The sequence below is a fragment of the Macrobrachium nipponense genome, chromosome 2, assembly GCF_015104395.2.
Source record: "Macrobrachium nipponense isolate FS-2020 chromosome 2, ASM1510439v2, whole genome shotgun sequence".
NCBI classification, from domain to species: domain Eukaryota; kingdom Metazoa; phylum Arthropoda; class Malacostraca; order Decapoda; family Palaemonidae; genus Macrobrachium; species Macrobrachium nipponense.
The window spans coordinates 92,191,015-92,203,104 of NC_087201.1; positions in this window are offsets into that span (position 1 = coordinate 92,191,015).

Genomic DNA, 12,090 nt, shown 5'->3' on the forward strand with positions numbered 1-12,090 from the left:
GGTCTGGTACGCATCCCCCGCAAATACGGGGGACCACTGTACATAGTACCATCTACAAGCAGTTGAACCCAAAGGGTGTGCCATGGGGGAAAAAACTCCAAGGGTGCTCTGGAGAGAAGAGCCCTCAAATTGGAATACCAAAGGGCCTGATGCCTTTTGGTGGTTGCTAGGATCATCCAAACTTGCTGGCGACAAGAGCTGTGCTGGTCACCTTGCAAATCAGACAGAACGGGGAAAGGCGTAGGCTTCGAGAACATCCCACAGGTGTTGGGACACTCCCTCTGCAGCTGCTTTAGGGTCCGGCACGACAGAGGAGAATCCTGGGAGTTTTCTGTTGTGCTGGATGGCGAACAGATCCCCTCCTGGACGCATCATAGGTCAAGCAGTCTTTCCGCCACGTCTGGGTGAAAGAACGCTTGTCCCATTCACCTGATTCTGGCGGTTGAGCTTGTCTGCCATTCCATAATTGTCAGGGGTCTACCTGGCTGACAGCTCTATCGAGTGAACCGTAGTCCGCTCGTGCACCCCGCGGGAAAACACTCCTCGAGGACGGTATTAACGCTCCATACCATCTGGGAAATCGTTTCTCAAGACCCAGACCGTCTGGCCACGCTACATGACGATCGATCGGGTGCAGAATAGCATCTAATGACGTGACGAGCGGGCACCGTCCTCGTGATGCATCAGTCTCAGAAGAAGCCAAAGCCACTCCAAGAGACCGACTGGGGGACCACCTACTGGCCTCTCCCCTCCTTTGATGCATTTCAGGACAGAAGCATGTTCAGAGGGAGTGTGTGCACTACCTTTCATATGACGATTTTCCTGTCATCGCGTCACTAGGCTAACTACTTCCTCGCTTCCACTGTGAGAGGTACGAGGAAGGATTGCAGATTCTAGGTTTGTGCGCTACACCCCCTCAGTCTCTATGCAGAGACCGAAGTTGAAGAACTCCCGTAAGGGACTACTTCTCAGGGACGATAGGGGATCGATCATGACTTCCCAAAGCTGAGCTGGTTGTTCCTGTTGAGACAGAAAACAGATGAGCTGCCCTACCGAACTTGCTGATCCATTGATCAGCCCGTCCAGGCACTTTATCCTCTGCATGGGGAAGAGTTCTGTCCTCTCGACTTTACTACATTCCTCAGATCGTGACCGTGTCAAGAGAAAAACAATCTCTGCCCTTAGTAACTGGGAGTAATGACTTGCCAGCACTAACCCCTCGTCGAGGTACCTCCAGAGATGGATCCTGACCGAGTGGGCCCAAGCTGATACCAGTGTGGACACTCATGCGAACACCTGAGGGGCGGTTGAGAATCCAAAGCCAATTGCCCTGAATTGGAACTCCGTGCCCTCGCGGATAAAGCAGAGGTACTTCCTGTAGGACCGATGGATGGGTATCCAAGAATACTCATTGTTCAGGTCCACTGAAAGCAGGAAATTGTTCTCCCCCACAGAGCCAAGTGCAAACCTGCTCCCTCCATTGTGACCTGAGTCTGGTAAGTGAATTGACTCAAGGGAGAGAGAAACCACCAGTCTCCAGACCCTCATAGCCTTTTCCCCCAGGCAGAGGCAGCTGTAGAAACTCAATGAAGGCTCTCAAACGATTATCACAGCCTTCTCCCTCAGCATGGTTGGCGTTCTGCGTTCCCCTCCCGGAGCAAGAGAGGAAGGTTGGGTCCCTCATGTCCCCTTCAACGAAAAGCGGTTTTGGGGGCCGGAGGACAAGCTAACCTGGCTTCGAGGCATAGCCGCAGTTGGGCAAGACGGTTTGTATGTCTTGGCAACTGCCTGGAAGACAAGACAGTTGCTTCTTTATTCCTCCGCTTGCCCACCGTATCTCTGAGAAGAGAGAGGAGGCACCCAGTTACAGTCCACCTTCAGACCCCAGTTTGGCATTGGTTGGTAGTCCAGTGGGTCAGGTAGGAAACAACCCCACCACCAGACCAACCGAGTCTCCTGAAGGCCCAGGTCCAGCCAGGAGACCCGTGTTAGTCGGCAGAGGATTCTATAAGGACGTAAGAAGTGCCACTGATGAGGCAGAGGAGGGGGAAGCAAATTTGTCCAATTGTCGGACCTGCACAAATTCTCCTGTCCTGTGACAAGATTGTTTGCCGGTCCAACCCTCTTCAGGTAAGAAAGACCAGGATCACTCCCTGCGAAGGGCGATCAGCGGTAGTAACCATTGATCCTTCCCCGAAGTCACTGTGCTGATGAATCAGCGCTGTGACCTCTGCAAGGAACCCCTGCATCTCTGAGTCCAGGGAAGAAGGACTGTCAAGTCCTTCCTGGGCGATTCCTTCCCTAGCTCCTCCTCCTTCCAAAGGAAGAGCCTCGTCCGACTTCCCCCATGATCTTCCAGAACCACTCGAGCATATGCCCACTCGGGTGCTAAGACCATGCCTGGCACCTCTGCTCTCGTGGCTGAACAGTGGGTAGTGCAATCTCCATGGTTCCCCTTGGTTACCTCATTCCTCTTGTTGGATGGTAAGAAGATTGAAGGGCTAGTTGAGGAAGATCTGACACTCCCACTCGGTCTGTCAGCAGAACTAACAGCCGTGCAGGCTGCAAGCAGTCACCAAACAGTGGTGATGAGCGGCTTGCAGGTCTAGGGAAGTGTTTTCCCCGCGGGAAAACACTCCTCGAGGACGGTATTAACGCTCCATACCGTCTGGGAAATCGTTTCTCAAGACCCAGACCGTCTGGCCACGCTACATGAAGATCGATCGGGTGCAGAATAGCATCTAATGACGTGACGAGCGGGCACCGTCCTCGTGATGCATCAGTCTCAGAAGAAGCCGAAGCCACTCCAAGAGACCGACTGGGGGACCACCTACTGGTCTCCCGCATGTACGGTCCTGCCGGACCATCACATCGGCAAGGCGAAAGTCTGAGAAACTCTCACCTCCCTCTGTACCATGCTCGAGACATGATGGTGTGCTGTACTGTCACGTTGAACCTGGGATCAGGGTGATTTCTATGTGAGCGATCATCGGCAAGGTGGAAGTTACCTGAGCTACTCTCACCTTCCTTCTGCATCATGCCCATGACGTAACAGTGAGCAGACTCAGTGTCACCGACTAGCTGTACGCTCACCTGCAGGTGAGCGCACACTTGGAGACGGTCGCTAACAAGCACCCGAGACGGTCCTGGTACCAGAGGCGAACCTCCAGAACCAGGAGCAGAAGTACCAGTAGTAGTGAGAAGTCAGCCCCTGGTAGCCGAGCGATCGCTGTATGAAGGATCATCGGCAAGGCAGGAGTCACCTGAGCAACTCTCCCCTTCCTTCCGCACAGTGCTCAAGAAAGGACATGAGCGAACTCAGCATCACCGACTCTAGCTGCACGCTCACTTGCAGGCGAGTGTACACTCGGAGATACTCACGAATGAACATCCAAGATGGTCCCAGTCCCAGAGGCGAACCTCCAGTCCAGAACCAGGGGTAGAAGTACCAACAGCGCCAAGAAGTCAGCCCCACTGGGAGCCGAACAATTGCTGTAAGAGCAATCATGGCAAGGGGCAAGGCGGGAGTCCCCTGAACAACTCTCACCTTCCTTCCATACCTTGCTCGAGAAGGGACAATGAGCGAACTCAGCATCACCAACTCTAGCTGCATGCTCACCTGCGGGCGAGCGTACACTCGGAGAACTCGCGAACAAGCGCCCGAGATGGACCTGGTCCTAGTGGAAGGCCTCTAGAACTAGGAGCAGAAGAACCAGCTATAGCTGGTACCTCTGCGGTCTCTGCCCTGCATGCCTCTGGGGGTGATGAAGTGGTTCCCATTCCCAAGGGAACGGGAGGACCAGTGGAAGGCCCACCTGTCTCACCAGGTATGACAAGACAGGTTCCTAGAAGTCTCTAAAAAAAAAGCAAGACTTTGGGGGGGGGGGGGGGGAGACCATCTTCTTCCTGGACAGGGAGCCTCAGAAGTCGAAGCATAGGAGGCGGCAACGACGACGACGAAAGGAGAAGAGGAGGAAGACGATAATTTCTTTCGCTTCTCCTCAACCTCTTCTTCATCGGCTTCGTCAGCATGTCAGATATCTCTACCATCCAGGGCGTCTTCAGGTGGAGGGTGTTACCTTAGAGTATCCACCAGCAACTGGGGGAGCGAGGACGACATAGACCTTACAGACCTTACATCTTGTTCAGGTTGACCCAGGTCCCTCAGTGTGAGGCACCTCTAATGTCTACCAAAGAATTGCTAATGCATCATCCGGTATATTTTGCATCTTCTAATCTTGGATGGTCTGGGATGCAGCTTAGATATCTGTTGAGCTTATTCTTAAACACACCTATGCTCACTTCTGATATACTCCTCAGATGAGCTGGCAACGCATTGAATAGACGCTGCACTGTCGATGCTGGTGCGTAGTGGATTAATGTCCGGTGTGCTTTCCTTAGTTTTCCTGGTATAGTTTTGGGCACTATTAATCTACCTCTGCTTGCTCTTTCTGATATTTTTAGCTCCATGATGTTTTTGGCAATTCCTTCTATCTGTTTCCATGCCTGTATTATTATGTAGCGTTCTCTTCTCCTTTCTAGACTATATAATTTTAAAAATTGTAGTCTTTCCCAGTAGTCAAGATCCTTCACTTCTTCTATTCTAGCTGTAATGGACCTTTGTACACTCTCTATTTGTGCAATATCCTTTTGGTAGTGTGGGTACCATATCATATTGCAATATTCAAGTGCACTACGAACATACATTTTATAAAGCATATTCATGTGTTCAGCTTTTCTTGTTTTGAAGTGCTGTAATAACATTCCCATTTTTGCTTTGCATTTTGGCAATAGAATTGCTATTTGATCTTTGCATAACATGTTCCTATTCAACCTCACACCAAGGTCGTTAACTGCTTCCTTATTAATGATTGTCTTGTTATTAGGTCCCCTATATGCATATAGCTTTCCTTCTCTATCTCCATAATTTATTGATTCAAATTTATCAAGAGTTAAATACCATCCTATTTACCTCTGCCCATTCATATACTTTGTTAAGGTCTCTTTGTAGCGAGTTCCTATCTTCATCACAAGTAATTTCTCTAATTATTCCTGTGTCATCGGCGAAACTACTCACTACCGAGTCCTTAACATTACTGTCTATGTCTGCAATCATAATAACAAACAGCAATGCAGCTAGCACTGTACCTTGTGGCACACTGGATATTATCTTAGTTTCATCCGATTTCTCATTGTTTGCAATAACTATCTGTTTTCTGTTGTGTAAAAATTCTTTTATCCATATTCCTACTTTGTCCACTATATTATGTTTTCTAATTTTCTTCGTTAATATATTATGGTCTACCTTGTCAAAAGTTGCAAAGTCTAGATAAACCACATCTGTTTCTTTTCCATTTATCATATTTTTATATATGTTCTCACAGTGGAGGAGGAGGCAGAAATTTCCACCTCCTAATTATGTGGCATTGATAACACCACAGGAGAGGGAGTCAGACGTCACATGTTGCGTGCACACCAAATATGGTGGTGCCACATACACAAGCAGACATGGTAATTGTTGTCCTCCTCTTTCCCATAAGTCACAGGGGCTACCGAAATATGGTTCAAGGGCCGCTGCAGGAGGGAGTGCCAGATAAGCCCAAATCCACCACACCTGCCTGTTCCCAATGGCACGGTCAGACACACCTGAGGGAGGAGGGAGCAAAAGACGTATTAGTAAGGAAAAACACAATTCTCAAAAAGGAAATTGTATTTTCCATAACTCTATCCACCTGAGTTCTTCTCGTATGGAGCTATTACCCAAATTACAGGATCAAGGGTTTACATAACGTGTAGGAACAACTCGTTTTCACATAAATATTGGGTAATTACATCTGCCCCCTCCTCCTCTACGCATGACGAATCAAGTGAAGAAGCGGGAGGAGGCAATTACCCAGAAAGAAAGTACTATTAGCTTATCACACTCACACTTTCAGTACTTAGCGCATAAGAAGTGAGGCTTTAAGTTCATTTCCGAGTGGATATTCCGCAATTCCCCCCTCCCATTTCAGGCGCAAATGAAGGGCAAAAGTCACATATAAATTTTGGGTTTACAACATTATAAAGCAAACAAATTTCATAAACCTGACAAACAAAACAAAATCTCACAATTTCTCACAACAGACGTGGGCAGAGAGAGAACGTCTGCATACGACAGTGGTTGAAAGCAAAGTGGAATCTTTGTGTCCAGTCGGGCGGGACTCCCAACTATCAGACAAGCAGTTACTGCCTAACTACCTTGTTAAAATCTTATAACCGAGTTCCAGCTGGCACTGAAAGTAATTCCTTATGTAAAGGACCGATGGTTTGTATAAAGTGTAGGAACAAATAACCCATAACTCACGAAAGTTCTGTACCCCTTTACACTGGTTGTCAACTTGAAACACTTCACCAGCTTTTCAGGTATCCACTTTGCCTGCTGCTTCATTTTTAGTTTCTTCTTTCTTTGCAGATAATTTGGCAGTCTTCAAACTCCTCATTCATCAACATTTTAAGTTTTCTTCACTATGGTTTTCAACATAGTATCATAAAAACAAATCCCTTACTGCCAACTTGTCTTCCTATCAATCTCTGCAAAGCCTTTGATATCATGGCTAACTTCCTTTTATATATTCTTCCAGCATGAATTCGTCATTTCTGCTTTTAAAAACAGCCACTGCATCAGCAATAACCATTGAATCATTACAAATACCTGTTGAGTGTATTAGACCTTGTCATACCTAATGATACACTGGTCTGCAACTACCATTACAAGTACATTTAGATATAGTACCACATCAACACAACAAACAGCTGGGGGTCTGCCCTACTGGAATAACAAAATCTGTTGAATAATATAAATTTAACCAACACAATGTCCTGGAACCCACTTGCATGGGGTAGTGTAATTTTTCCATATTTAGTAATCAACCTAACATGGCTATTATTTCAGATATAACTGCAAAATGAATAGTTTCTAAAAATAACTTCAATACAATATTGTACAGAAAGGCCTGACAAAAATGTAGCCAATTGCAGTAGTTCCACCTACTTATACAGTGTTCCCCCTGTATTCGCGGGGGATGTGTACCAGACAGCCCCGTGAATAGTTAAAACCCATGAATAGTTAGAACCACCACTAAAAATGCTTATAACTGCCTATCTCGAAAGTTCAGATACCAAATGTATACCTTAAATAACATCCTACTTCCAATATACCTAAAGTTACTAACCTATTACTGCATTAATCTTTGAGGTTATATTATTTAATATCATTTCAAAGTCATCTTAAACATTTGACCATTAAAAATATATACCTACAGCCAATAACACACACACACAGAGAGAGAGAGAGAGAGAGAGAGAGAGAGAGAGAGAGAGAGAGAGAGAGAGAGAGAGAGAGAGAGTTATCCTTATTTAAAATAGTGAAATGGATAGATTGTTGTATTTCTTTGAAATACTATCACATATGAATTTTGAAATTAGTTACATTATTAATATTATTATTATTATGTGAAAATATTAACAATACACATGTACAATAGAAATTCTCTCATCTCAGTGAGAGAGAGAGAGAGAGAGAGAGAGAGAGAGAGAGAGAGAGAGAGAGAGAGAGAGAGAGAGAGAGAGAGAGAGAGAGAGAGTTTATACTTATTTTGAAAGAGTGAAATGGAAATATTATTGTAGTATTTCTGTAAATACTATCACATGATTTTTGTAATTACAATTATTATCATTTGAAAATTTTTATAAACACATTATACATACATGTACTATAAAAATCTCAAATCTCAGTAGAGAGAGAGAGAGAGAGAAATACTCCCTCCCCTCCAGTCATATTATGTGATATATTTGACAGCTGTTGCACCTCGGTTTGGTACCTGGAGTTCAAAAGAAAGATGTGTGAAGACTGGGATTTCCTTCATTCTTACATAATTTTTTAATTTATAAACTAAATCTTACTAATTCACTATAGTATTTTCTTTAATGGACTGATTGCTCTTTACATTTATATTATTTAAAAATTACTAAATCATTTATTTATCATACAGAAAACATACACCTCTGTAAGAAAGAGAAAGAGAGAATAATTATTGTTATTATGTGATATCATTTAATCTTATTAGACTTACTAATACAGTATTGATCAATATTAATATTTTAAAATTAGAAAATTATTTTTGTATCATAAAAATGTATTTAGTCATGAAAATAACACCAAAATAGACTAATTTGTGATTATTTATAGTCGGAAAAAACCCGCGAACAGGCGAACCCCCCCGCAAATAATGGGTAGATAAGGTCCAAGGAGAAATCCACGAATCTGTGTGTCCGTGAATTTGGAGAACGCGAATACAGGGGGCCCACTGTATTTACAAAATACATACTATGTAAAATATACAAAACTCATCCAATAAGTGTGTTTTAAGTTACAATGTATAGTACTTTAAGATATAGGTAACTAGAATGTGGTCTACACACCGTTCAGTACAAATGGATTATCAAAATAGTCCTTGACAGTGAGCTCTACTGTAATATCATAAAGAACAGGAAACTCCTCCAAGACCAAGGATGCAGTTGAACGGTGAATTTTAGGAAGCTTGTTAATTTGAAGCAGTGGGTCAGCTGCCACACAAGAAGCTGAGATGCACGTTAGGTAATAAGTCAAATCTGATCTTGCAGGTGAAGTGGTGCTCCTTTGTATGACCGCAGAGAATAATTTTTCACTCTCTTTAGTCATCCTAGAAGTTAACTGATTTCCAAAGTCTTGTTCTTGCACTGACTGTTCCTTGAGAGTCCTTAACAGTGTCAAACTAGTTATTGGTGGTTTACCTAGAGACCCTCTCTCCCTTTTTTCCTCAGTCAATTTGCCATCTTTGTAAACATCCTCACTGCCAACAAAATCTTCCTTCTCATTTCTCTTTTCAGATTCATTCCCTTGCAAAACTAGAATCACCAAAATTACTTCTGTGTGAGGTGTTTTTTATATTCATGTCCAACTTCATTACTCCATAATGGCAAAAATAAATGCTTTACTTAAAAAAAGTGTGGGAATATCAAGACCTATCACAGCATAACCAACTTCAGTATTTCTTAATTCCAGCTCTTCTTCAATACTGAATGCTTGCCTTCTTAACCTGAAAGCTGATCGGACTCTCTGGCTATTTCGAAACATGTGGAGTCCCCAAAGAGCCTCCATGAAATCATCATTGTAGGGAACTACAGCATAGCTGGGTGGCTTCTGAAAGCTATTACAAGACAGAGTTTAGAAAGCGCATTGTTTCAGCAGTAATAAATATATATACCTATCATGGATATGAATCTTTACAATATTTGCTAATTATAGCAAATCCAGATCATAATCATTTTAAAGACTTCAATTTCATCTAGCTAAGGCTGCAGATACAGGTAATTCATTATTATAGTCCACACTGAAAGATCATTCTTGCATGTAAGCTTTATAAGTAAGAAGCAAAGCTTGCACAGCTGCCAACTTGAAGTATTTCTGCATATTGAAAAATACTTATCTAGAGAAAGAAGGGTTGTGGGTCTGAGATATGATGTATAGTGAACTTGGATACATACTTCAAGTGGACCTCCAGCAAACTAATCTCCTGATTATTTTTTGCAAGATTATTAATGCTACAGTAGAATGTAACTGAAGTATGATGTGCTAACCACTGGTCTAGGCATATTCTTGAACTTTTATCAAGTGAATATCTTAGTCATAGGTTCATGTCAATGATATCAAGTAACAACAGGCTGTCAATATATTTCCATCTATCACAGGAAGAATATAAATTTCTAGTTTCTAATATTATACATACTAAATTGGTATTTGCTTTCTTACCAGTAAGGAGAAGCGGGACATTCCACAAGAAACAGCTTCCATCCTTCAACATTTATTTGGTGAACTGAATCGAAGTCTTCTCGTAAATCTTGATAGAAACCTCCAAGACACTGTTGTAAGATTAAGCACACAAATGGGTTATTTCAACAAACATTTCTAGTATCATGCAACTACGTTATTTACTGAGAAATTTCAGATTTAATGTCGAGGTGTTTCACCATATACAGAAACTTACCAAGAAGATTGCGTACCGCTCAACGATAATCATTGATGGTTACATGACATAGAGGAGTTTCTGCAGAGCATATAAGAGGTATTTCAATATTTATTTGGAAACCCTACACAGGCAGTCCCCAGTTATCGGCAGACTCAGTTAATGGTGAACCAGTTAAAATTGGAAATTTATGGAACCATAACGCTCCGAGTTCTGGTTATTGGTGCCATAAGGTGCCAATAATAGAGTTGTGGTACCATAACATACCTTAAGGAGGTGCCATTAACCGGATATCGGTGCTATGCAGCATAAATCACCAAGTTTCGGTTAATGGCGGTTTTCTCTTATCAGCACCCTGCAGAGAACGGAACCCCACCGATAACCAGGGACTGTCTGTATAATACTGAATGTGACACAGTTGTGAAAACAATTTTTTTTTTTTTTTTTTTTTTTTGGTTATCCCACTGCCTGCAGTTTGATTTTCATAAAAAAGTGGACAGATTTTAACAATCTGAGTACGTAGTCATATCATTATAATTGCTCTTGAAAATGATCTTATGAATTTAGGCAATGAGCAATCAATAATTACAACAGGTATTATTGAATGTGAAACATTCTATATTTTTTATTGTATTTTTAATTATTTAATTAACCTTAACCTTCTTCCTTTTGCTTTTTCTTAGATGTAGATGTAAGATCATTTTTCAATAAATTAATGAAAAAAATTAAAATGATTAAATATGAATCTTTAGTAGCAGATGCATTATATTTGAGAAAAGCAAAATACAGAGGTCTTTGAAAAGTTTGGTGTAATGTAGACTGAGGACTTTAGAAAAGTCCTTTGTTGAAATTAGAGCTAAAATCACTGGTACTAAAAATACCTAGTCAAGGATACGGACTGATTACCATGTATACTCTTTCTTACAATAACTACTTGTCAAAATTATGAAAACTAGATACTATACATGAACTAGTTCTCACTTACTAACTTGATACAAACATATATCACACAAAGAAGTACTCATAAGCTATGGTAATTGAAATACTACCTTTACATGAATACAAAAGTTGTAATTGTAAATTCCAGCCACTAATTCTAATTTTACCATCAGGTACAAAGTTTTTTACAAGTGGGTTTTCTTTGCCATAATACAGTACTAACTTTAACATAGTTACAAAATTTAGTAAAAGAGAATGTCTTGCAGAAAAAGTGGCCTCATTCAAAGTACTAAAATTTACTACAAGTGAATTTCTTGTACTAATATTATTGACCTTACCCTCTTCTGAAAGTTTTTTATATGAGCAATTTACTTGAACTGATGCCAACCTAAATAGAGGTATGAAAAAGGGATTTTGACAAAGGAAAAATCTATTTCTGGGGGAAGACCTGTGTCACCCGGTGAAAAGTTCCTGTAGCTCACTTTTCTAAGTATAAAAGGGATTTTGACGAAGGAAAAATCTAATTTTGGGGAGAGACCTGTGTCGCCGGTGAAAAGATCCTTCTAGCCTCTTTTCTGATATAAATACTTTCTAAATATACCAGAGAAAAAGTTAGCATTGGTATGCAGAGGTTACTACCCTCGCACGAGCACCAAAAGGGCGTCGTGTATAAAGTTCGGGGTGTGTGAAAACCACTATTCACAGGTCTCCTGCCATTTAGAGTATTCCTTCCCAAAACCCCAATATGGGGGTGTGCCGCCGACAACGGTCACTCCCACATCGCCTCCGTACTACCACTGTTGACGGCCCGATGCGAGCGCCCTCACTCAATCTTTGCTTTTCTAGATACCTTTTCTTGGCTTGGATAGGTGTAGGGGTGGGAAAAATTGGGTTGGGTTCACCGGGCAACACAGGCTCTCCCAGAAATAGCTTTTTTCCTTCGTCAAAATCCCTTTTCTTGGTCGACCTGTGTTCGCCGGTGAAAATATAAAAGAGAATGCCTTCCAAGCCAAAAGCTCTTTAAAGAGTAAACTTAAGAGGAGAAATGAAATATTTCGTTATAATATATAAGTTTACTTAATATAAAAACCATATGAACAATAGAAAA